Source organism: Ammospiza nelsoni, chromosome 7, assembly GCF_027579445.1.
Source record: "Ammospiza nelsoni isolate bAmmNel1 chromosome 7, bAmmNel1.pri, whole genome shotgun sequence".
Lineage (NCBI taxonomy): Eukaryota > Metazoa > Chordata > Aves > Passeriformes > Passerellidae > Ammospiza > Ammospiza nelsoni.
The window spans coordinates 516,538-538,801 of NC_080639.1; the positions used below are offsets into that span (position 1 = coordinate 516,538).

The window sequence follows — 22,264 nt, forward strand, 5'->3', positions numbered from 1 at the left end:
GCCTCTACAGAGATCTAGGATGCAGAATTCCCATTCACTCACATGAGCTGCTGCAGTGTTGCAAGCAGGGGTCAGACACAGAGTGAGGGAAATGCAATGTAGTAGCAGCAGGATGTTAGATGTCCTTAGGAAAGCCAGAAAACCTTGTTTGGGCTGTTTTCAGGGCTTTTTGATTGTGAGACCTTGAACCCCTTTAACCACTACCTCAACAACGTTATTAGAATTATTAAGAGTTATTCAAAGAATAACTTAATTTGTTTAATTAAAGCTAATTTTGGAAGGTTGGGGTGAGCAGGGAGGGGATGGGAACACTGTGCTCTAATTCAGCCACTTCCAAATCACTCTTTTAATTACTTCTGGAACAACTCGCCAATGAGAACAGTATTTTCAGTGAATGTCATACTGCATAAGTGCATCAGAAACTTCCCCATATGAGGTGATGAAAGCCAGTGCTCATTGCAGCTGGGTCCTCCATGACTCAGTGACCAGAAGCACCGGCATGTGTCTAAGCTTTTGGCAAGACCCCGAGTGCCAAGGAAATAACATTTCCCAGGATAAGGAACATCAACTCTTTCTCCTTTTGTCTGCCAGCAGATTAAAGGATATATAAAAGGAATTACAGTTTTTTCCTGAAATATCAGCTGTCCCCCCAAGATCAAGCCATTATTTTGGAGCATCCATGGGAGCTGCTGATGGTGCAGCGAGGATCAAGCACTGGCTGGGTCGTGGCTGATGCCAGGCGCCCCGGTGGGCCGAGGGAGGCAGAGCCTGCAGCAGCGCACTGCCCGCCTGGCCCGGGCGCTGCCACGGGGCTCGGCACTGCAGAGCGGGGCGGGCTCTGCTGCAGGAGCCCAGCTGGGGGAAAGCATCCCCAGCGTCACCGCCCGGCACTGCAGAGAGCGGGGAAGGGACTGCTTCGGCGCCACGCTCTGCGTCCGCGTCCCTGACCGCCAGTGGGACCTGGGGAGCACCACGAGCAGCGCTGCAGCCGGACCGAGCCCACCGGAGAGCAGAGTAACTGTGGCGTGTGCAGGGAGCTGGGGTGGGTGAAACCACTGGAAAATGGCTGGGAAATGCTCTAAAACCCCCCAAAACACTGCTCAGGGACACTCCTGTTAAAATGCCAGGTGACAACCCAGGTGGGAGAAGCTCTTGGCGAGCAGAGCAAGAAGCCAAAATGAGTGCAGCAATGTGAAGAAAATAAGATAGAATTTTGCAACTTAACTGTGTGCAATTAAGTGCGCAGGAACAGAGGAAATGCTCCCCATCCACCTGAAAGTGGCTGGGAGTGACACGCTGAATTGCAAGACCAGGAGAAGGAAACCAGGAATGGTGAACTGGCTCTTCCAAGGAGATCCAGGCAGCAGAGAGCAACCCCACAGCCCTGGGGCCAGCAAACACGGACCCACAGGCAAGGGCTGGAGGAACCAGGGCTCTGCAGCACAGGAGGGCAGAGGGACACAGGGCCTTGAGCGAGGGGCTTAAAGCTACACTGAAGAAGAACCAGGAAAAGAGCTTCTCCACAGCCATGCCATGCTGCCAGTTATCCTTCTTTAAATCTTCCAAACATTCATGTGTTGGCAAATAAAGCTCATCTCTGTTCAACAACCACATTTACAACCTTGGCACCAAGCCAGATGCACCCAATTCAGGGTTATTTCCTCCCAGCCAAAGGCCAAGGAATGGAAGTCAGGAGGTGCCACCTTGCAGCAGGAGATGCCTCCACAGATGCCCCAGGGATGCCCTGTCAGGGTTGAGCATCAGCCCCAAAGGACCCATATCTTGTCCCAAAGGAGCCAGGGCAGTTGGAAACATGCCCCAAGGGATGAGACAGTCAAATATGAGCTCCCTAAATGCCAGATTTTATATGTCATTTTTCAGGGGAACCCAAAGGACTTCCCAAAAAGGATGCTCACGGCCACAGACCCGTGCTGGATGCCAGCAAAGGAGAGAGCAGAGGGAGATGTGTGGACCTCCAGAGACAAGCAGCTTGTTCCCCAGCATTATGGAAATGAGAGGCACAGCACTGCAAAAAGCTCCAGGCACATTCCCAACATCCTTGCAGCTGGGGGACAGCTGACAGGAGAATCCCTCCATGGACCTGGGAAAGCAGAAAGTGCCCACCTTCCAGGGCACCCTGCAAAACAGATAGGATGCAACCAGGAGCATCTCTCCACAGCGCCCAGCAGCAGCCATCCCACAACCCCCCTCATTCACCTCCTCCAGACCCTGCTGGCTGCCCTGGCTTTAATCCCACAGGCAGCATCATCCCAATAATTTCCTCCATTTTCAATCTACTTCCCTCCATTTTCAATCCACTGATCTGGGGGCAGTCCACAAATCCCTTCATCCTGAGAGTGAAGCAATCTACTGTTTCATCTCATCCCATCTCCATTTCTCTAATCCCTGGAAACAGGAATGAGGTTCGGAGCACGTGGGCTGCCCCGGAGCAGTCTGTCCAGGCACTGCTGGACAGAAACATGGGGGGCTGGGGCTACTCTCATAAATGTCACCCAACTTCCCAAAGCACCTGGGGCAGTTCCGAGCCCCTCCTGATCCAGGGATAGGGGAATAGGTCTTCCCACTCTCCCCAGCTGCCATGCTGGGGACGTAAGGGACAGATTAGGTGCAGCACAGAAACATGTGGGGATCAATCAAGGGTGATGGGGGGAGTTAAAAATATCCTGGTCCCATCAATCCCGGTCGAATCCAGTGCTTCTTGTCCGCAATCCCAAACCCATGATCTTCCTCCTGGCCATGGATGCTCTTTGGGAATGGTAGACTGATCAGTGGGAAATGGGACTCTTGTTTCTGCCTTCCCTGGAGTAGCGTCCCAGCACCCTGAGGGGCTCAGTTGGGATGCCGACTGACCCCGTCCCTCCTTTGCCAAGCCCCCACTGGCGCAGGGCTGGAGGAGGCAGGAGCAGGGGATCCCACACCCACGGCCACCACAGGGCCGTGTCCCACCAGACACTGTCCCCAGCCCAAAGGAAGGGGCTGCAGGGCCATGTGTGACAGGGCTGCGTGGTGGCCATGCTGGGCTGCGCTGTCCCCATCCTGCGCAACGCTGCCTCTCCCCGCTCCAGCTGGCAAGGAGGAGGATGGGGGCCCTCGGCATCCGGGGGTGGATCGCCAGCGTGCTGCGCTCAGACCCTGACAGCAGGCTCCAAAACTGTCACTCCCGATCTGTTTTCACTTCAGCTAAACCTCAGCCCCGATTACAATCAAGGAGAGCCGCCTCTCCTCTCCCCTTCTCCCTGTGGTAGGTCCTCTGTAACCTCGGGTCTCAATGCTGAGCCAAACCCCAGCCAGGGAATGGGTGAACTGGCTCTGCTGGGAAATGGGGCTGCTGGAGGTGGGGTCACAACTGCCCCTGTCCCCAAGCCTGGCCCTGGAAGTGAGGACACAGCCACTGCAGTGGTTGTATCCCTGAAGGGCCATGGGTCTGTCAAAATCCATGGGGGATGCACCTCCGATATCACCAAAGCCACAACCTGCCTCTGCCATGGATGTTATCCAGCTCCAAGGTTGCATCCATGGGATGGAGGGGGTTTGGTGGCAGTAGGGTGCCCCCACTGCCTGCTGCCAGCTCACTTAGCAACCCCCAAATTAAATAAATTAAACCAGATCTGTGTGTATGCATGCGATCACAGCACCAGGATGGATGTGTTCAGCAGAAAGCTGGGAAACGCTCAGCAGATGGAGACAGCCCTCATCGACTGGGGAAGCTTTCAGATTCCCTTTCCAACTGAGCTGGCCACAAAGCAGCTGCGGAGAACCATCGGACTCCCGCCATGGGGGCTGTCACCCATCCTCACGCTGCAGGACTGGGGGGCTCAAGGGCAGAGGTGCCACCCTGCGGGTTTGGGGACCATCCCCTGCTCTCCAAAGGCACACAAAGTCTGCAGTCAGGGCTCCCAGGGCTCCACTACCACCGGGACCAAGCTCATCCCAGTGTGCCAGGCATGTTCCGCCCCCAGCACGGAGAGCCATGCCGCCAGCAAGGTGCCCTCTCCACCTGCTCCGCAACAAACACCCATTTTCCAAGAGGGAGTCTAGAAAAAGCAACTGATCCCCTGGGAAAAGCAATCCTGGGACCACAAAAGCAGCATGGCTGGCTGGCACCCAGGGGAGTACCCCTCAAGGTGGGCGGTGAGCAGCTCCCCATGCCCCCTGGTCCACCACTGAGGGATTTGCTCCCTCTGCCAGTGATCCCAACGGCATTCCTCTTCCCGCATCCCATGCCACATTCCCGCAGCTTCACCAATGCTATTTTGAAAGTATTGAAATAATGTTGGAGGCACTTATAAAGAGATTTGTCCCAGCAGCCTTTTGTCCCCACCTCAAAATGACCATTTTTCTTTGAAGGAATAAGCGTCCTCTTGATGCAGCAAGATTAAAAGAACATTTCCTGCAGTTGTTTCCCAAGAAGAAAAATTTGCTTTTGTGTCTGAGAACGCTGAAAATATTTATATAAACAAATCCCTAAAAGGGGGAAGTCTGAGATTAAGTGCTTTGGAAATATTACCAAGTTATTCTAGAATTCTGTATTAAGAGCAAAATGCCAGCTATTAGGAAAGAATGCCTGTTTTTTTTTTTTTAATTCAGGGTTGGGTTTCTGTATCAAAATGCAGCCTAGCATCTGTCCTTGCATCTGTCAAAACAAAGGTCAATCATTTTATGGAAACTTAAACACAATGTCCTTGAGCTACTGTTTTTTTTCTTGTTTATTTTTAAGCTGGACGTGACTTCCAGTTAATAAAATCAGACTTTTTAAGATGGTTCACATTCAAATCACATTATCCCAGAAATCTCAGATTATGAGAAAAACATACCTGAGAATATTTTTCCTTTATAGTATAGAGATGATAATTTGGGGTTGATTTCAACAGCTTTTAAGTACTCTACAACATTTGCCACTAGTATTTCACTTTTCTACTTACAAAGAGATCATGAAACCAAGAAAAATACAACAGAAACATGACAGTTTCAGGAAGAATTTTGACACCCTTTTTGAGGAAAATGGGTATCTGAGGGCAAACAGAAAACAAAGCGAGCATCATAATAAAAGGGATTCCTCTCTCTGAATCAAATTTCCCCAGCAAAAGGAAAGAAAATGAATGAAAATAGGATGGAATTAAATAATAAGAATATTTACAGCATTAAAAATTAATGGATGTGGAATGGAAATAGAAATATTTTTTAAAAATACTGGAACTAGAATGGAATTCAAAATAAAAATATTTTAAGTTTGGAAATATACTGGAACTAAAAAGTAGAAATACCTAAAACCAAACAAAACAAAATAACAGAAGGTAAAAATCAAATTAATTGGGGTTGGAGGTTTTATTATGTAGCCACACTAAGACATGATTAACATCCCTGTTATTTTAGTGTCCATTCCTTGAAGGCAATTCCATTTGTGCCATTCCCACCCTAGAGCACACACAAGTGACACTCTCCAAAGCCTGACTTGCAAATCACGGAATTTAGGAAGAGCTGGATATTCTGGTTAAGGAAGAGATGGATGCCTCCCTACCCACGGCGGCACTGGCTGCTGGGCATGGGTAAAATGGAATTTAACTAAAATAACTAATTTAACTATTTAATAAATAATTTAACTAAAGCGCACGCTTCGAGAATGATGTGATTTTGCAAAACAAAGTTGCAGCAAGATTTGCCAAATTGAACTCACAAAAAATATTTGGATTTTTTTTTTGCACAAACAAAACCAAAAAGATATTTGGCAAAATAATTTCCCACAAATATTTTGGGAATTTCTCCTAGGAGAGACTTGGGGAGCAGCCGCTAACTTAAGGGAATCCCATTGCCTGCGTGCCGATGTCTCCCACAATCCCACCTCGCACTGCCACACATGTAAATTTCCTCCAGGAGAGATCCCCTTCAAACTGCTCCTAAGCATTCAAAGCTCTTCCAACCCAACCAGAGCCCAGGACCCAGCTCATTCCAGGACTCTTCCCTGACTTACACTGGTGGGAAAAGTTGCCCGCGGCGGGTGGTCCTCCACCAAGACAATCTGTTAAATCTCCTTACCTTTCCCAAAGAACCGCTCTCGTGCCGCTTTGGCAGGAGGGGGATCCAGACAGATGGCCAGTCTTTTCACGTTTGGAAAGGATGAAAAATGCTACAGGGGGGAAGAAAAAATCCCAGTGATTTTTTTCTTATTCCGCTGTTCAGCGCAGAAGGGCTCCCAACCTCATTGGCCCTGGGAGATCCACCACGTGGCATGGGATGAAGGGCACGTGACCTATTTTCTCCCAAATCCCTGGGTTTGCTGGAAAGGGGGATGCACCCACTGCTGATGCTCTTGTCATTTCATGGACTCTGATTTATTTATTTATTTTTATTATTTTTTTTTAAGGCCACTGAGCAAATCTGGATGCCCTGAGGTGATGAAGGCGAACCAGCCAACACTTCCAACACGAAGGAGAAAGGATCTCAGCATCAGATGAGCTCTGGTGCACTGCCTGTGTGCAGGGGGAATTTTAGGCATGTTTTAGAGGGTGCCTGCCCTCCCAGTGCAGGGCCAGAGCCTCCAGGAGGGACAGGAGGGCTGTGCCAGACCCTCCATCTCAGAGGCAGCAGCACGGTGGGAAGGAGCAGGCTGAAGCCCTGCCTGCACATCCCAGAGTTCAGCTGGCTCCCTGCAGGAAGCGGGTATGTTACAACTGCTCCATCACCCAAACCAGACGATCTCGTGCCCCGATGCTGCTCCTGACCCCTCCTCAGCTGTGCCCATCCTCTGCTGCCCTCCCGGCTGATGCACCCAACAACTGCTCCAAAAGATGACAATCTCCTTCGGAGGCTGCTGGAACAGCTTTTTGGGAAGCTGGACCACAAGCAGGGAGGGAGCGTGGCACACTGCCCGCTCCCACCAGCCCTTGGCCACACCAGACCCAAAAGGTGTTTCAGTGTCCCGCCCCACAGACACTCACCCAGCCCAAAATGCAGCACAATTCTGGGCATCCCAAAAAGATCCCCAAGACTCTGTGGAGCAAAGAAAGCCAAGCCACTGCTCTCAGTGTCTGATTTTGATGGGTGCTGGGGGTGTCCCCTTGTCCCAGCTCTGAGCCACCATATCCCAGCTGGCCATGGTCCACAGGCCAAGCATCTCCTGTCCTTCCCTAAGTAGCCAGGGCAGGTACCAGCACTTTGGTGTCCAGACATTCCATTTGGGGAAGGGAAAAGGAATTTTTGGAGTCCCCAGATAGCCTCATGTTTTGTCCATCAGAGCTCAAGCCAGTTGGACCAGCCAGAAGAGGCATTTTTCTGGCAACCCAAGTCTCCACTGGTCTGTGCCAACTCTTGACTGTGCCGTCTTTCCATGCCACACCTGTTCACCTGAAAGCAATGGCCAAATCCACCTTGGGCATCTACCCTTGGCAGAGCCCTTCTGCAGAGCAGCTGTCCCCAGCCACCCCATCACCCAAGGGCTCAAGACCTTTTATCCGGGGGGGCACCTAAGGCTCCAGAGAGGACCAGCTGAGCTTGGTGAAGCAGCCGTGGCCACCTCCAGCCCTTCTTGGCATCACCACCATGCTCCAAATGCTGGTTCTTCCTTGCAGATGTTCCCTTTCCACGGCTCTGCACAGAGACTGGAAGCATCAGAAGCACAGCCCCTAATTCCAGATTCTTCCTGAGGCCAGACTGTCTCACCATGCTGTTCCCAAAACCACAAGTACAGCCATAAAAGACCTCAAACAGTGTAGAAAAGTGCAGAGTTTCACCCAAATCCTCTCTGGTTCGGAGGGTCACGCTCCAGCCAGATCATGGACGCTCAATTCCAATAAATACACACTGAGGGAGAAACTTCCCACACTAGAATTTTCAAATGCAAACTATGGCCACAGCCCAAAGCACCCAGCTCATTGCTTGCCCCTCCCATGTTTTCTGATGGCCACAGAGAAGAAACCTGAGCACCCTGGGATAGTGGAAGGTGTCCTGGCCCATGATAGGGGTTTGGAACGAGATGACCTTCAAGGTCCCTTCCAACCCAAAGCATTCCATGATTCTGTGGTTCCATGAACCTCCACCCCATCTTTCAGCCCCCTCCTCCTTCCCCAGCAAAGCTAAAGCTGGGTCCCCAGTAATCTTCCCAATAATTATATAATAGAGAGGCAGTGGATAAATCATTTCAGGCCACTGTGCCGACAGAAAGCAAGCTGGATTAAAAGATCAGAACAAGCAAATACTTAGATTAAAATGGTTTGTTATTTTCAGCTGCAGGAAAAAATCTGTGGCCAAAGCACAGAAGATGCGAAGCAAAGGCGCATCATCTTCTTTCCCCCCAAAACCTGACCTTTTTATGGATTTGCCAAGACAAGTTCTAAGTTTCCAACCTCAAATCAGGTTTTGCTTCCCAACAGGTAAAATATGCACTTTGCCAGTTCATATGACTTTTTAGCTAAAGATTAAGAGATGCTTCAAGTTGTATTTTGCCCATGTGAAGCCATCAGAGCCCTTAACTCAGGAGAACCAGTGCATGGCTAGGCAGATAACGTCACTGCCTACGAAAAATGTGGCTCCTGGCAAGATGGGCACCAACCCCTTTCCCTTGCCCCATGCCTCCCCACAACCCCGAGCTGATGGCAGGCGCTTGCCAGGCTTACCAGCACTGCAGAGGCGGCAGTGGCAACTGGGAGAAGCCCATCAGACAGTGGGTTGGCTCTCCACAGGGACCTATATGTTGTCCCCCTAGCCCCCAGCAAGGTCAGCGGCCTGGGGTGCTATGCTCTGACTGATGGCTTTGGAAAGGCGTGAAGGGGAGGCAGGAACAAAAGGGGGGGAGAGGGAGGTGGTGCTGGGGGCTGAGCTCTCCGCAGGGCATGGCGCTCATCAGCCCAGTTTGGATCGATGGGTGATTCACCTTCAAGTTCAGATTGAGCAGAAGGGTCAAACTGGGAAATGGTTTGGCACTGGCAGGCACATCCCCATCACCACCCTGCAGCCTCATGTCACAGCTGTTTGCCTTGCTGGAATGGACAACTCCCACCCGACAGTATCTCCAGAATCAGCATTCCCACCTGAACACATTGCTAACCCCGTAGAGTCTCCATCTTCCAGCATCAGCAGTGACCACTCATCCCATCACCTGGATGGGAGATGGAGCAGCAGTTTTTTCAGAGTGAAGTACCAGAATATCCTGAGTTGGAAAGGATCCACAAGGATCATCGAGGCCAGGTCCCGGCCCTGAACAGGACAATGCCCACAATCCAACCTTGTGTTCTTCCAGGTGTCTCTCCCAGCTGTAGCTTTGCTATAAAAACATCACGGTACCACACACACAGGATCCGCCTAGAGTTCCGACGATGGAATCCCATGGGGCAAGACGTCCAAGACACAGCCTTGGGGAGGGCTTGGACAGAGGCAAGCACCAGGCTCCTCTCCCTCCTGTGGATGTGGGAGAGGGGCTGGGACACAGACCTGGGAGAAGGGATAGGATGGTGGGCAGGGAGCATGAGAAGGCAGAAAAGTTATGTCAGAGGCCTTAGCAGAGGGAGATGGGAGCTATGAGATGTTTTGATGTTCACCAAAACTCCACCTTATATTGTAGGAAAGTGTATTCACTAAAGCCAGAGAACAAAACACACTTGCTGGACAGGTGATGGTGGAAACTCAGACCAAACACAACCAGTACCCACCACATCAACAGAGGCCATGGGTAAACCTCCTCACAGTTTTCTTTGGCAAGTTCTATCCTTGCTGCACCTCACTGGGTCACCTGCAGCTCCACTGGGAAGCCTCCATCCCCCTATCCAAAACCCACCCTTGTGCTGCAGGTGCAGGCTGTTTGCTCTGGCCAGTCTCTCCCAATGTTTTCCGGGCGGAAAACAGGGATAAGTGACACTCATAAAAGGAATGGGAGAAAAGAGAAATGGGTTTGTCTGTCGGTACATTTCTGCTTTATGGAGCTGTCTTCTCCCTCGGAGACACGCATCCTCCCCTCCACTAATGGAGACGCTGCCCTGCCATCCATTCGTGCCAGTCAATGCCTGGGACAACACGATGGCCTAGGGCCACTCCGGATCTATTTTAGTCACAAAAGCAGAGTGGCTGATGAAAATCACTCCATTTCTGCACTTCCCAGCTAAGTTCTTTTACTGATTTTAATGGAATGGCCAGCGTGGTGGAAAGCAGGCGGCGAGGGCAGAGATGGCGGATTGAGAGACCTGCACAGATGCAGGAGAGAGGCCCCAGCACCCTCCTTGCAGGTGCTTTACAGCCTGAGGGACCTGCAAAGATCACTCCTCCCAAGATTTGCCCAGAGAAGCTGTTGCTGCCTTGTCCCTGAAGTGTTCTGGGCCAGGTTGGACGGGGCCTGTGGAAGTGTCCCCTGGAACAAGATGAGCTTTAAGGCCCCTTCCAATCTGAGCCATTCTGGGGTTGTATGACTTGGAAAGGACCTTACCTTACCCTAGAGAATGGCCTCAAGCTCCAGAGTGATTCCTGGGAAGGTCTGGCTGCACCAGAAAAGGGCATGCTGAGTGTGGGGGGGAGCCCAGCAGTCCACGGCACAAGCCTGCAGATAAGGACACAGCAGAGGTTAAGGCACAGCACAGAGAAAAGACCAAAGCTGCTTAATGTGAACTTGACAGAGAAGTAAAACACAGACTGGGTTGGGGGTCAGGGGAGAATAATCAAGAGCATCACCTCCAGGTTGTGTTTAGGTAGGCAAGCAGATTTTTTTTTTCCTACATTGCAAAGAGGTTTGGGCAGACCCTCAGCATCCACCAACCACACGAAATCATCCTGTGGAGGAGGAGATCCCTGGAATGCCAGAGAGACCCCGTGGTGCTCACAGCCCAGCAGACCTCCTCTGTGGTCACCTCCCTGTGGCTGTGCCCAGCTGTGGAGCCAGGAGCCTGCTTCCTGCAGAAATCCAGCAGTGGTGGAAAGGATCCAGCACGTTTCAGCACCACGAGTTCCAGGTGCCAGCTGGATTTTTGCTGCTGCTCCCAGTAAGTTAACTGGGGCATGCACTACCCGTCAATACAATCGATGGAGCAGCCTCAGCCACTAATAAACTGAGTGCCAGAGGGCTGGAAAACCTCTCCACTGCCCAGCATATTCCCCAGGCAGCAGGGTGAGTGAACTGCAGATCCCTTGGTTGAACTTGGTGCTGCTCTTAACGTGCTGGGGCACCTTATGTGTTAACAAGGAAAAACCTGCCTCTCCCGGTGACTCAGCAACCTCCGTGCTCATCCTCAGTGACCCCGGCACTTCCCTGCCATGGGAAGGAGCTTGTCAGTGGAAGGGGAGCCCATGGGACCTCCTGAGGTCAGTCTTCAGCCCTGTTGATGCTCACAACAGCATCAGCACTAAGGTCAGACCAGGTTGCCCAGGGCTTTATCCCTTTGGGGCTGAAAACCTCCAAGGATGGAGCATACACAGCCTCTCTCAGGAACCAGCTGTCCTCAGAATTCATGTTTTTTCTCTCAACAGCTCTCTCCATGTCCTCCAAGGTACTGGCTATGTCCTCAGCTAGTGTCACCTACAAGCAGCACAGGTGCCAGGATGGACTCTGAGGGATTTCCCGGCTCTCCACTGAGCCTACACCAGCCAGATAAATTTTAAATCCCAGTAACTTCTGCAATCGCAACATCCAGTGCCATGGGCTCTGGCCAAAAGGAAAAGCCTGGAAAGGATGGAAATCTCAAAGTGTGACTCACCGTTGGAGGACCCGCAGGGCCAGGTCAGGGACCCCGTGGAGTTGGTGGTCAGCAGTGCAGGAGGCAGGGAAGGATCTGGAAGACAGCACATGCTGAGGAGCCCACCTGGAATCCACAGAGCATCCTCCCAGCCCTGCTGCTGTGGCCAAGGGCAAGACAGGGAACAGGGAAGCCCAGGGCCATATCAGAGGAGTCCTTGGTAATTGTTTTATTCCAATCAGTACCAATTGCTGGTCACTGATTCTAGGACTGATAACAAGAAGGGAAAATCCTCATCACAGCACCAGTCTCATCTACATACCCATGAAAAGGGAGCTCAGGCAAGCATTTAGCAATGCTGGAAGGACAAGGGGTTGCAAGGAAACACCAATCCTTCTTCCCAGAGCCAGTGTGGGCACAATTCAACCTGCATCCCATAAATTCATGGGGGGAAGAGACTTGTACTTATCTCCTGGGTCCTAGGTTTGAGTTTTTCCCAAGGCAAGGCTTACCATCCTGCGAACTCAGCATTAAGGAATTTTTTCGCAGTTTTCTTAAACAAAAATGGGTCCATCTTTCAGCAGCTCTGCTCCTTGTTATGCCCCATCCAGCACCTGCCACATAACACCACAGTAGCTCCTTCCTCATCACTGACCAGTCCAAGGCACTCAGGAATTGTCCTAAAAGGTATCCTGAGATGGATAAACAACATTTGGGCTGCTGGGGGACTATCACCCTTGCCATCTCCCAAATCCTCTCTCCAGCATGGCTGAAGGCCCTGCACCTTGTGGCTGCCCTGACAGTAAAAGCAAAGGAGCCAACTGAATTTTTTTTCCTGGTTGCTCTCTCCAGTGAAGCATGCATTTCCAGGAGAGGCAGCAGTAGGCTTCTCCCACCAAAACCTTTCCATCTGCTGATCCATGGCAGTGGAGAGCACAGCTCCATCCCTACACAGCCAGCTTGCCTGCTAGCTCTCATGGACTATGTCAGGAAATTTGGTCAGGAATGTTCAAAAGCATCACTCAGGATGCTGAAGGAGTCATTTCTCAACAGCAGAGTGCCCAAATCTCAGCAAAATCCCGCCTCCTGCTCCCAGATAAAAGCACCTGAGGATGCAAGGAATTCCAATGCATCGAGATGTGACCAATCCCAAAAATCAGCCTCTGGAGACTACAGGATTTCACTGCCCTTAGCTCATCCCAGTGAGGCCACAGGGACCCAGGGGCTGGGCAGCACCTGCAGCTTGATGACGCCCCCTGCACTGGAGCCCTCGGCCACTCCATTCCAGGGGGCTCGAAATTTGGTCTGGGATGGGAACAGAGGAAACACAAACACGTGGACAAATCTGGGGCCATCAGCAGAATGCCAAGGAGAAGGACTGAGGGTGGCTCCTTGCTCATGCCCATCTTCCAAGGTGAGCTGGTAGCACTTCCATGTGGGGGCAGCTCCCATGCCTGGTCCCACAGGGTTGTGAAAACTCCCTGCTCTCCTACCACCCCAAATACCACATCCCCTACTCCACACCACTCCCCTTCCCCAAAAACACCAAAGCCTGCTGTGACACCCACCCTGCCTCCCCTGCAAACTCAGGACTTCAGCTTCCCCTCGCTGGTGAGTCCCTGGATTTTTGTGACCATCAGGAACCTTCCTTGGGATGTTTGGGACCATGGGGCACATGTGCAAGGTCCAAGCTCTGCAGAGAGCGTAGAGAGCTTGGAGAGGTCCTATAGCTTTGCTGTGACCCTCCAGGGAAAATTCAAGGTCTTTTGGAAGGCATGCCGTGCAATGGTGAGGGAGGGATGGGATGGGAATGGGAATGGCTGCGATGGGATGGATGGTATAGGGATGAGACAGGATATGACGGGATGAGATGGATGGAATGGGGCAGGATAGGATGGGATGGGATGGGATGGGATGGGATGGGATAGGAATGGAGATGGGATGGGATGGGATGGGATGGGATGGGATGGGATGGGATGGGATGGGAATGGAGATGGGATGGGAATGGAGATGGGACAGGATGGGATGGGGATGTTCTCCCACCACACCACCAAACCCTGATCCACAGTACACCCCAAGGCAGGAATACCAGTGAGATGGCTCCATCTGCATTGACCCCCAAGCTGCCAGCCCCTTCTGTGCTGGAGGGAACTCCCCTTCTCTCTCCTGGGGATGCAGCAGCCCCCACACTGCCGGGATCTGCGCGGCTCTGGGGTTCTGGGCTCCCTGCACAGGGAGAGAGGGATCCTGCCCTGACCCATGTTCCCATCACCCGCCCGCCCGGGTGCTCCACGCAGACAGAGGCAACGATTGTGATGTCCCAGTGAACAAGCTGTCGGGATGCATCAGCCTCAAAGAGCAGCCTTCAGAGCTGCCTTCTCGTCCCCTGCGCTGCCTGGGCAAGGAAAACAAAATCCAGCTCCGAGCACGCAAACACACGCGCACACACACACACCGCATCACCAGTGCCTGAGGTTTTCCAGCCTTTTAGCTAAAAATCCTTGCAAACCTTGCCCACGAGGAGGGGGAGGCAGCGAGCCCGGGGCGGGGGTTGGAGGGGAGGTGCTGCCCAGCTGGCAGAGGGGCAGCCCCACGGGCAGAGCCCCGTGACATGATGGAACCTGAGCACTGCAGAGCCGTCAGGAGCATGGGCAGAGATGAGCTGAGAAAAGCCATGAGCAGAGCTGACATCTGCCCCCTGGGTGGGTACCTAATGAGCGGAGACACTGTCCATTTGTGGAGATGAGGAAAAGTTAAAAGATTTCCAAGCTGACACCTGGCAGCCTCCATCGGTGTTCCTGACCACACAGCAGGGCAAGGAGAACAGCGGCTGCCCCCCGGCGCTGCAGGTCTGGGTGAGCTCCATTGCCGTGGGGTTGACATCTCAGCAGCTCATCCACGCTGCCCAAATCTCCCCTGCTTGTGTTTTTCTGTCACCTTAAAAGAGAAACTGGTGCTTTATGGGAACTGGGGTGGTGTGGTCTGGCAGGGTCCCATGCCACCCCATACTCCAGGAAAAGGCAGCAGCATGGCAGGGAGCACATTCCTGGGTCTAGCAGCATGCCAGACCTGCTCTAGGCTGGGATCTGGGCACGGGCAAAGGCTCCCTGTATCCTGTGGTCTCCACATCCCAGGAGCAGGATGGCACTCAGCAATGCCCAGCAGCCCCCCACGCTTCCACAAACCCAGTTCTGTCAGTGCCTATAAATCCAGCCTCCCTAAGCCCACTTGTCACAAGCTCTTCTGTAACTCACCTCCAGCCTCTTCCCTACCCACCACCTTCCACTGGTGACAAGACAGGAGCGATAGAGCAGGAGAAGGGAGAGCCCTGTATCACTCCAACCACCTCCCAGCTTTCTCCTCAGGAAAACCTGGGTCTAAAAGTACTTGTCAGCCAGCAAACAGCCCCATTCCCCCCAAAACCCACAGTGAAATGCTCTTCTCCCCACCTGCCTGCCTGCTTTCCTAAAGGCCAAGTGGATTTACAGAGAAAACACCTTTCTGCAAGTATCCTGGCTGAAAGGGGAGACCCTGGAGCATCCTCAAGGCTTTTCACCAGCCTAAAAAGCAGCTTAAAAAACCACTGACATTACTTCACATGGTTTTCACCACCTCCATCAGCGAACAGTCTAAGGTCTAAACCCCATTACAAGCATGACTTTCACCTTCCTGGCTCCAGAGATTTTTGCTCCTTTCCAACAAATATAGCCAGAAATGACCAAAAGAAGGGTGCAACCCTTTCCCTGGGATGCCTGGGAGTACAAACAGCAGCTGGGTTCAGGCTGCTCTTCCCTGGCACCCACTCACCTGCTGGGCTCGAGCAGATGGAGCAGCCACAAATCCCCCTGTAAGCCAGGGAAGGGACTAATCTTCTAGAGGACAAATCGGTTGGTGAGGGGGGGGAACCTCAACATTCCACCTTTTCCTCCCTCCTCTGGCAAATCCAGCAGCACCCAGCACACCCAGAGGGATCACAGCACTCCCCAGGGCAGAGGAGGCACCAGGAGTTTGGGTACCTGGTGGAGACCCAGTCTGGGGACAGGCAGACATTCAGGTCACAGTGAGCTAAGCCGTACATGCCCTGTGCAGACAGGGGCAGCAGCCGGCGTGTCTCTGCAGAAAACCACATCTGGTGAGCTCTTAAAACTTCCAAAATGCTCTCCAGCCATGATGGGCTGAGGCTTCTTCAAGACTGAGAGGTCCTTGGTGCGTGTGGAAAGCCAGAGGAGCAGCCACTGGGATGAGGTGGATTACCCACAGTGGAATCCCTGGTCCTTCCTCACTGTTGGAGGAGGATTACGTCCACTGGAGAGGGTTAGTCCAGGTTCACAGGATGAGATCCAGAGAGCCAAACACGCTCTCTCCAAAACACAGATATGCCCAGAAGGACTGGGAATGACAACGTGCCGATGCCAAAGCCCCACAGCAGATCCCCCCACAGACATCACCCACAGCCACGCCCACCCCATGTCCTTCAGAAAGGTGTTTCTGCCCCAAAGACCCCAAACCACAGGTCAGCCCAAGGACGCACAGCCTGGTCCCGCTACTGGGGCCATCCACAAGCGCCAACCCTCTCCAACTCATTCTCCTTCTGCTCCAGAGGCCACAGAAAGTAAGAAGGTCAGCAAATTTCGTGCCACCCTTCATTCTTCTGGGTTGTGTTCTTTTCTTTCTTGTGCTCCCTCTTCCCTTGCCTAAGGGCTGGAAAATTCCTCCTGTGTGCTTGCAAGGGACAAATGTCTCGCCAGATATTGTCGGCCCTGCTCAGAAAACTCCAAGACAGGAGCGCTGATGAGGACAGGCACGAGAGCTCTCAGAAACGCTTGGGAGGAGGAGGCTGCAGCCCAGGGAGAGGATGGACAAGGTACAGGCTGGGCTGTGCGCCATCTGGGTTTGGATTGCACCCTGCCCCTCAGATGGAGGATCAGGAATGGCCAGCAGAGCCTGGGGAAGCCCTGATGAGGTGTGATACCCATGAGTGCAGCACAGCACCAGTGCCACTGCACATCCAAAGGAATGGCCTGGAACAGAGGGTAAGCCATTGCTGTGTCCCTGGGGATCATGGCCACTCAAGCTATGCAGTCAAAATAGGCAATTTCAAGTCCCCCACAAATCCATCCCGTTGTTCTGGAGGGGAGATTTGGGGAAAATCACAAAATTTCCCTGAGGGAACCCCAGAAAAACCTGTTTTCCAGTTGGGGAAACTGAGTCACAGAGGAAACCACCATGGACAGGCTTGCCTGTCCCATGGAGCCACACAGTGCCAGGGAAGGGCTTCATTTCCCAGATACCCTGGGCTCATGTTGTCATGCCCTGCCTTCATGTTATCAGTCCAATAAAAGCCTTTAAATAGGAAATTGTTTCTACATTTTAAGGAAAGTTTAGAGGCACAGAGTGAGTGAGCATCTCTGGAGGTCTCTGGCCCAGCTCCCACACCGAGCAGGGTCACTCCAGAGATGGATTAGGCTGCCTGGTATGAAATTACTCCACCCTGAAACCTCAAAACTTTTTCCAAGCCCTCCATTTTCTGCCTGCACAAAAGGAGATGTTCCCTGGATGCCCTCAGCCACTGCCATTGCCCAAAGGTCTCATTTTTATCCTTTTCTGATCACACTGGACAGCAGGGACATCATCACCTGGATAAAAGGGGACCAATCCATGGTGGTGCCCACAGTGGTGACATCCCCATACCCACAGTTGTGACCCCATGCCCACAGCAGTGTCCAGCCTGGAATGGCCACCAGCCTGCGTGACCTGTGCCGGGGGGAACGTGCCACCATCACCCCAAGGGTCCCCTGGACAGCCCCAGGCCCGGGGTGGGGCTGTTCCTGCCCCCTCACCTCTGGAGCAGGCTGCAGGTGCAGCACAACCTGGAGGCACATCTGGAAGGGTGGTGCTGCAGCTGGATGGGCGGCTCCTTCCCTGCGGAATAAAGGAAGGAGAGTCAGTTATGGAGCAAAAGCATCCTCCAACCATGTGCCCCCCACAGGTCCCCATCGTGGGGATACCCACACAAGCGTCTGAACCCGTGCCAGAGATGTCACCACCACAGCTCTCTCAGGACAAGCAAGTCCTAGATGCAGCTTTCCCCAGCCCAGCTGAGCAGAGTCCTATAAGGCATGATCAGAGGACTCTGGGGCACTTGGATTTTCAGGAAATCATCACCTTGTACTGAGAAAGTAGGGACAAGAGGGTTTGCTCCTGGGTGGCAGGGATGCATGAGTCATCCTCCAGCCTGATGCCCTTGAAACAGAGCCAAAAAAGCTTTTATCCAAAGTAGCCAGCAATAGGATACCAGAGCTGGAGTTCCAGCATTAACCCTTTCCTGGCAGAAGCTGGCTGGCTGCCCTGCCATGCAGACCCTTTCTCCTCCTCTGCTCAGTGCTGGGTTTTCCCACTGTGTGCACCCACCAGGTGCCAACACTGCCCTGGCAAGGGCAGGGGGGGACATGCCGTGAGACCCCAGACCTGGGCTGCTACCAGACCAAATGGGGTTGGAAACACAGGCCCCTCAAGTGGGGAACATCATTTCTCTTCCACATGTCTCACCACAAAGCCTGCCCAGCAAACAGGACAATGTTTGGGGTCCACCAAAGTGAAAACACAACTCAAAAAAATAAAGTGGAAAATTTAAAGCTCTCTATTTCCATTGCTTTGAGGGGAAGGCTCTTGATCCCTGCAGTCCTGAGTCCTTGCTTCATTTAGGAACCCACCAACCATCCGTAGTTCTGATGGGATCCTCACTGTTTGGTGTGCCAAGACTTTATGAGCTTTCCCCAAATAGGGGGAACTAGCCTGCTGGAGAATCCCATATTTCCTCCCTGATGGAAAAGTGCCCCTTAGGGACAAGTGGGAATTTCTGTGTTAAAAGGAGGTTTTCCTCCCTGCAGGCAGGCAGAGAGGTGGCAGCACTCAGCTTTCCTACCAACCTGATGACAATGGACCTATTCCTGCAGTGTGGAAAGGTGGGAGCTTCAAACCATGACCGTGGCAGTGGGCACGAGCATCGCTGAGCTGGGACAGGGCAGGAAGATGGAGGGTGATGCTCCCAGCTCCCAGGGCTGGGAGTGAAGGCTCCACCCAGGAGTGGCTGCTGCACTGCAGCCTTGCTGTACCGGGCCCCAAAACAAGCCCAGCCTCTCCTGGGGCTGTCAAAAAGAGAATGGAAAGGTGCTGGGGGTTACACTGGTACTAAGCTGGGCTGGGGCCTCCTGCCATGGCCCCATGGACCCAAGCACCACTCGACCCACTTCAGCAGTCTGGCAGTGCTTTGGTACCTGCAAGGACTAGCCCAGGGCATTTAAAGCAAGACAGAGATTTCCCTCTCGCATTCTCCCACAGGCCGCTACGCAAATGCTCCTTGAAAGCACGGATCAGGTCATAGAGATTTTGATGAGCTTGAGATTGCCCAGAGTTCTCCATCCCCAGTTTGCTTCCTTACAGTCTGCAGCGGGGGCTGCTGAGCATCCCCTCAATGCTGGGGGATCCCTGTGCCCCTGCCACCCCACCCAGAGCCACCAGGACCACCCGCTCCCTGGTACCGCATCCCTTGTGACGCACCGACGCTCTCGGCTCTCCCGAGGATGGGCAGCATGAACCGCCCAGGCCTGGAAAGCCTGGAACACCCAACCTGTGCCACAGCAGCAGTGGGCATTCCCCAACATCCCCAGCACCCAGATGGGGCCCCAAGCTGCCCCACCTGCCCTGCGTGCCTGCAGTGATTCCCGGGGAGCCACGCAGCACCCGCATGGCGTAGGGATCTCTGCAGCGCCTGCTGGAGCATGCTGCACTGGCTGGGCTGCTGCACAGAGCCCTCCCCAGAACGGGGGTCACCCAGGCCCCAGGAGCACCTGCTGAAAGGAGGTCAGCAAAAGACACAGCCCTGGGAGCCAGAGCTGAATAAACTGGCCCCTCCTGAGCCTGCTCCGTGGGATGAGAGGTGGTGGCTCCAGTGGGGAGCACAGGGCACCCACTGCTCCCTTGCTGTCCCTCAAGGCACATGCTGAAGAACCAGCTCAGTGACACAGTGGGTGACAGCCCTGTCTGTGGCAGGGAGTTAAAATTAGATGGTCTCTAAGGTCCTTTCCAACCCAAATCATTCTGCGATTCTATGATGATTCTGACTTCGGAGGAAGGACAGAAAGTTCTGCCTGGGGAAATGGGTTCCCAAGAGATATCTACCCAAATACAGCAGAAGTTTTGAGGCCTGGGACCCTTTTTCTCCCCCCAGTGCTGATGCTAAGGCTGCATTTGCACCACTTGGTAATCTCCACACCTGGAGCACGGCTCATAAATGACCACCAGCCTGACACTCTTGAGACGCCACGGGTGCTGGCACCCAAAAACAGCAGCCACGGCTCAGAAAAGCACCGTGGGACCCCTTGGGATATTCCCAGCCAAAGTCATGAAGTATCCCCGCCGTCACCCATCCCTATGCACACTTCTCCCTGTGCTAGCGAGTGGGGGTGGGATTGGAAAGCCGTTCCCTTTGGGGATCCCCACTTATCCCCACGCGAGGATAGCACTTTCGGATTGTTTCAGCAGAGCCCGGGAGCCTCCCAGGGATGGGAGCCAGGGACCGCAAACTCCCAGCAGCCGGGAAGGCGGCAGCACACGCGGGCACCTCTTGGGGACGGGGGGGACACGGGGACAGGGTCGGTGGGCGGACGCCCTCAGCTCCCCGGAGCGATGGGGAGCGCCGGGAGCCGCCCAGCCCAGGTGCTGCCGCCCCCACACGCATCGGCGGCCCCGCACCGGGAGCCTCCTTCCCCGCTCCGGGTCCCGGCCCCCCAGGCCCAGAACGCGCCCCTCAGAGAAGGCAAAGTCCTACCTGTGTCCGGACGGACGGACGGACGGACGAAGCGAGGGACGGCTGGGGCAGGGCGGGGAGCGGCGGGGCTGACCCAGGGGCGGCGGCAGCCGGAGCCGAGCGGGAGCGCCCAGCCCTGCCCGGCCCCCCGACTTCCTGCCCCTGCCCCGGCCCTTCCCGTCCCAGAGCTAGTCCCTGCCCCTGTTGCCGTCTCTAAACCTGCTCCTCCCCTGCCCCAACTCCTCCTCTAGCCCCTGCTCCTGCCCTAGCCCCTCCACTGCCCTCTCCCTAATTCAGCCCCTGCCGCAGCCCCTGTACCTGCTCCTCCCCTGCCCCTACTACTGCTCTTCCCCCTACTCAGTCTCTGCTCCTGCCCCCGCCCCGTCATTGCCCTCTCGCTAATACAGCCCCTGCCCCTGTTCCTGCCCCTAAACCGGCTCCTCCTGTCCTAGCTCCTGCTTTCCACCCTACTCAGTCCCTACTCCTTCCCCCGCCCTTCACTGTCCTCGCCCTACTGCAGCCCCTGTTCCTGTCGCTAAAGCAGCTCTGCCCCTACCCAGTCCCTGCCGCTGCCCTGTGGCGCTGGGGGCAGTCCCCGGTGACACCGCTCACGGTGACTCTGCCCCAGGGTGGCTCTGCCCCAGGATGCTGGCATTTCCCTGGTGCCCAACACCGCCCCGGACCCACACCCTGCGGAGCTCCTGCACCCGGAGCCGGCTGCGTGTACGGGAGGAAGCCAACCCTGCCTCCATCCTGGCCACCAGCGAGCGACAGACAGGTCCCACCTGCCCGCGGGAGGGACAGCGTGCACACAGGGAGCTGACAGACACGTCTGCTGTGGTCTGGCCACCCTCCCCAGGACCAGCTGGGGGGCTCAATTGGGCTGGGAGCCTCTGGGTTGGAATATCCAGGGCTGCCTGGACCTTACAGGCTGACTTGAGTGTGTGTGTGTGTGTGTGTGTGAGAGAGAGAGAGAGACAGTCCCCCAGTCCCCGGACGTCTGGGATCCTGCTGCCGCACTTCCAGGCGGGAAGACATAAATATTTCAGCGGAATAGCCGAGCCCTGTCAGCTTGCATTTGCTTCTGGCAGGGTGAGCGCTGGGAAAGGGGGAGGAAAGGCGGGGAGAGAAGATGCCCTCGGAAGATGCACTCTGAAGATGCATCATCTCCCGGGAGATGGGGCACTAGCTCCGAGGCGCGATTCCCCGCGGGCTCCACCTCCTCTAGGGATGCTCTTCCCTCCAGAAGAAGTGCACGGCTATGCTTCAGTCCCTCCAGGTCCTGAAGGTCGGACTCACCCCATAAGCAACTCTCGGGGGTCGCTGCCAGGCTGGGTGAGGGGACGTGAAGTTTCGGAAGCTCTGCTTGGAGCACAGCGGGGAACTGTTCGGGACCCTCTGGGATACGGTACAACTGCGTAGACTGGAACAAATCCACCCCCAGGAAACAAACGGGCTGCAGAAATAAATCCAAGCAGCCATGGGTGTCATAAATCAGCGGAGGCAGCCAAGGCGGGGGCAGCGTCCCCCAGGGCCCGCAGCCCAGCGGCCACGGCAGATGGGCAAGGAGCGGAGCCCGGCTGAGGGCAGTGGAAAAGGGGGTCCTTCACGCCCTGCCGACGCCTTCGGAGGGGGATTTGTCCCTATACGGGACTCAGGGGCCGGCACAGCTCTGTTCCGGCGTGGCCGGGCTTTTCCTGTTCCTCCTCCTCCCCTTCCTCCCGCCCGCTGCACTGTGGGCTTTGGAGTCCCCACGCCGCCCCGCACCTGGACAGCGACTACATTT

The 22,264-nt window shown here is 54.3% G+C and overlaps 1 protein-coding gene across 11 annotated transcripts in view; it reads right to left on the reverse strand.

Moving 5' to 3' along the window:
* PCBP3 (poly(rC) binding protein 3) overlaps positions 1-11,767 on the reverse strand; it is a 45,201-nt gene extending 33,434 nt beyond the window's left edge. For 10 of the 11 annotated variants that reach the window (XM_059475722.1, XM_059475724.1, XM_059475721.1 and 7 more), the window contains exons 1-2: positions 11,691-11,767; positions 10,430-10,540 (exon numbers count right to left, since the gene is read on the reverse strand). The gene's annotated coding sequence lies outside the window, so the exon portion shown is untranslated. Of the gene's footprint in view, positions 1-6,054; positions 6,146-10,429; positions 10,541-11,690 lie in introns of all 11 variants that reach the window. The other variant, XM_059475713.1, reaches the window with a different exon arrangement.
* Between the last annotated feature and the right edge of the window lie 10,497 nt (positions 11,768-22,264).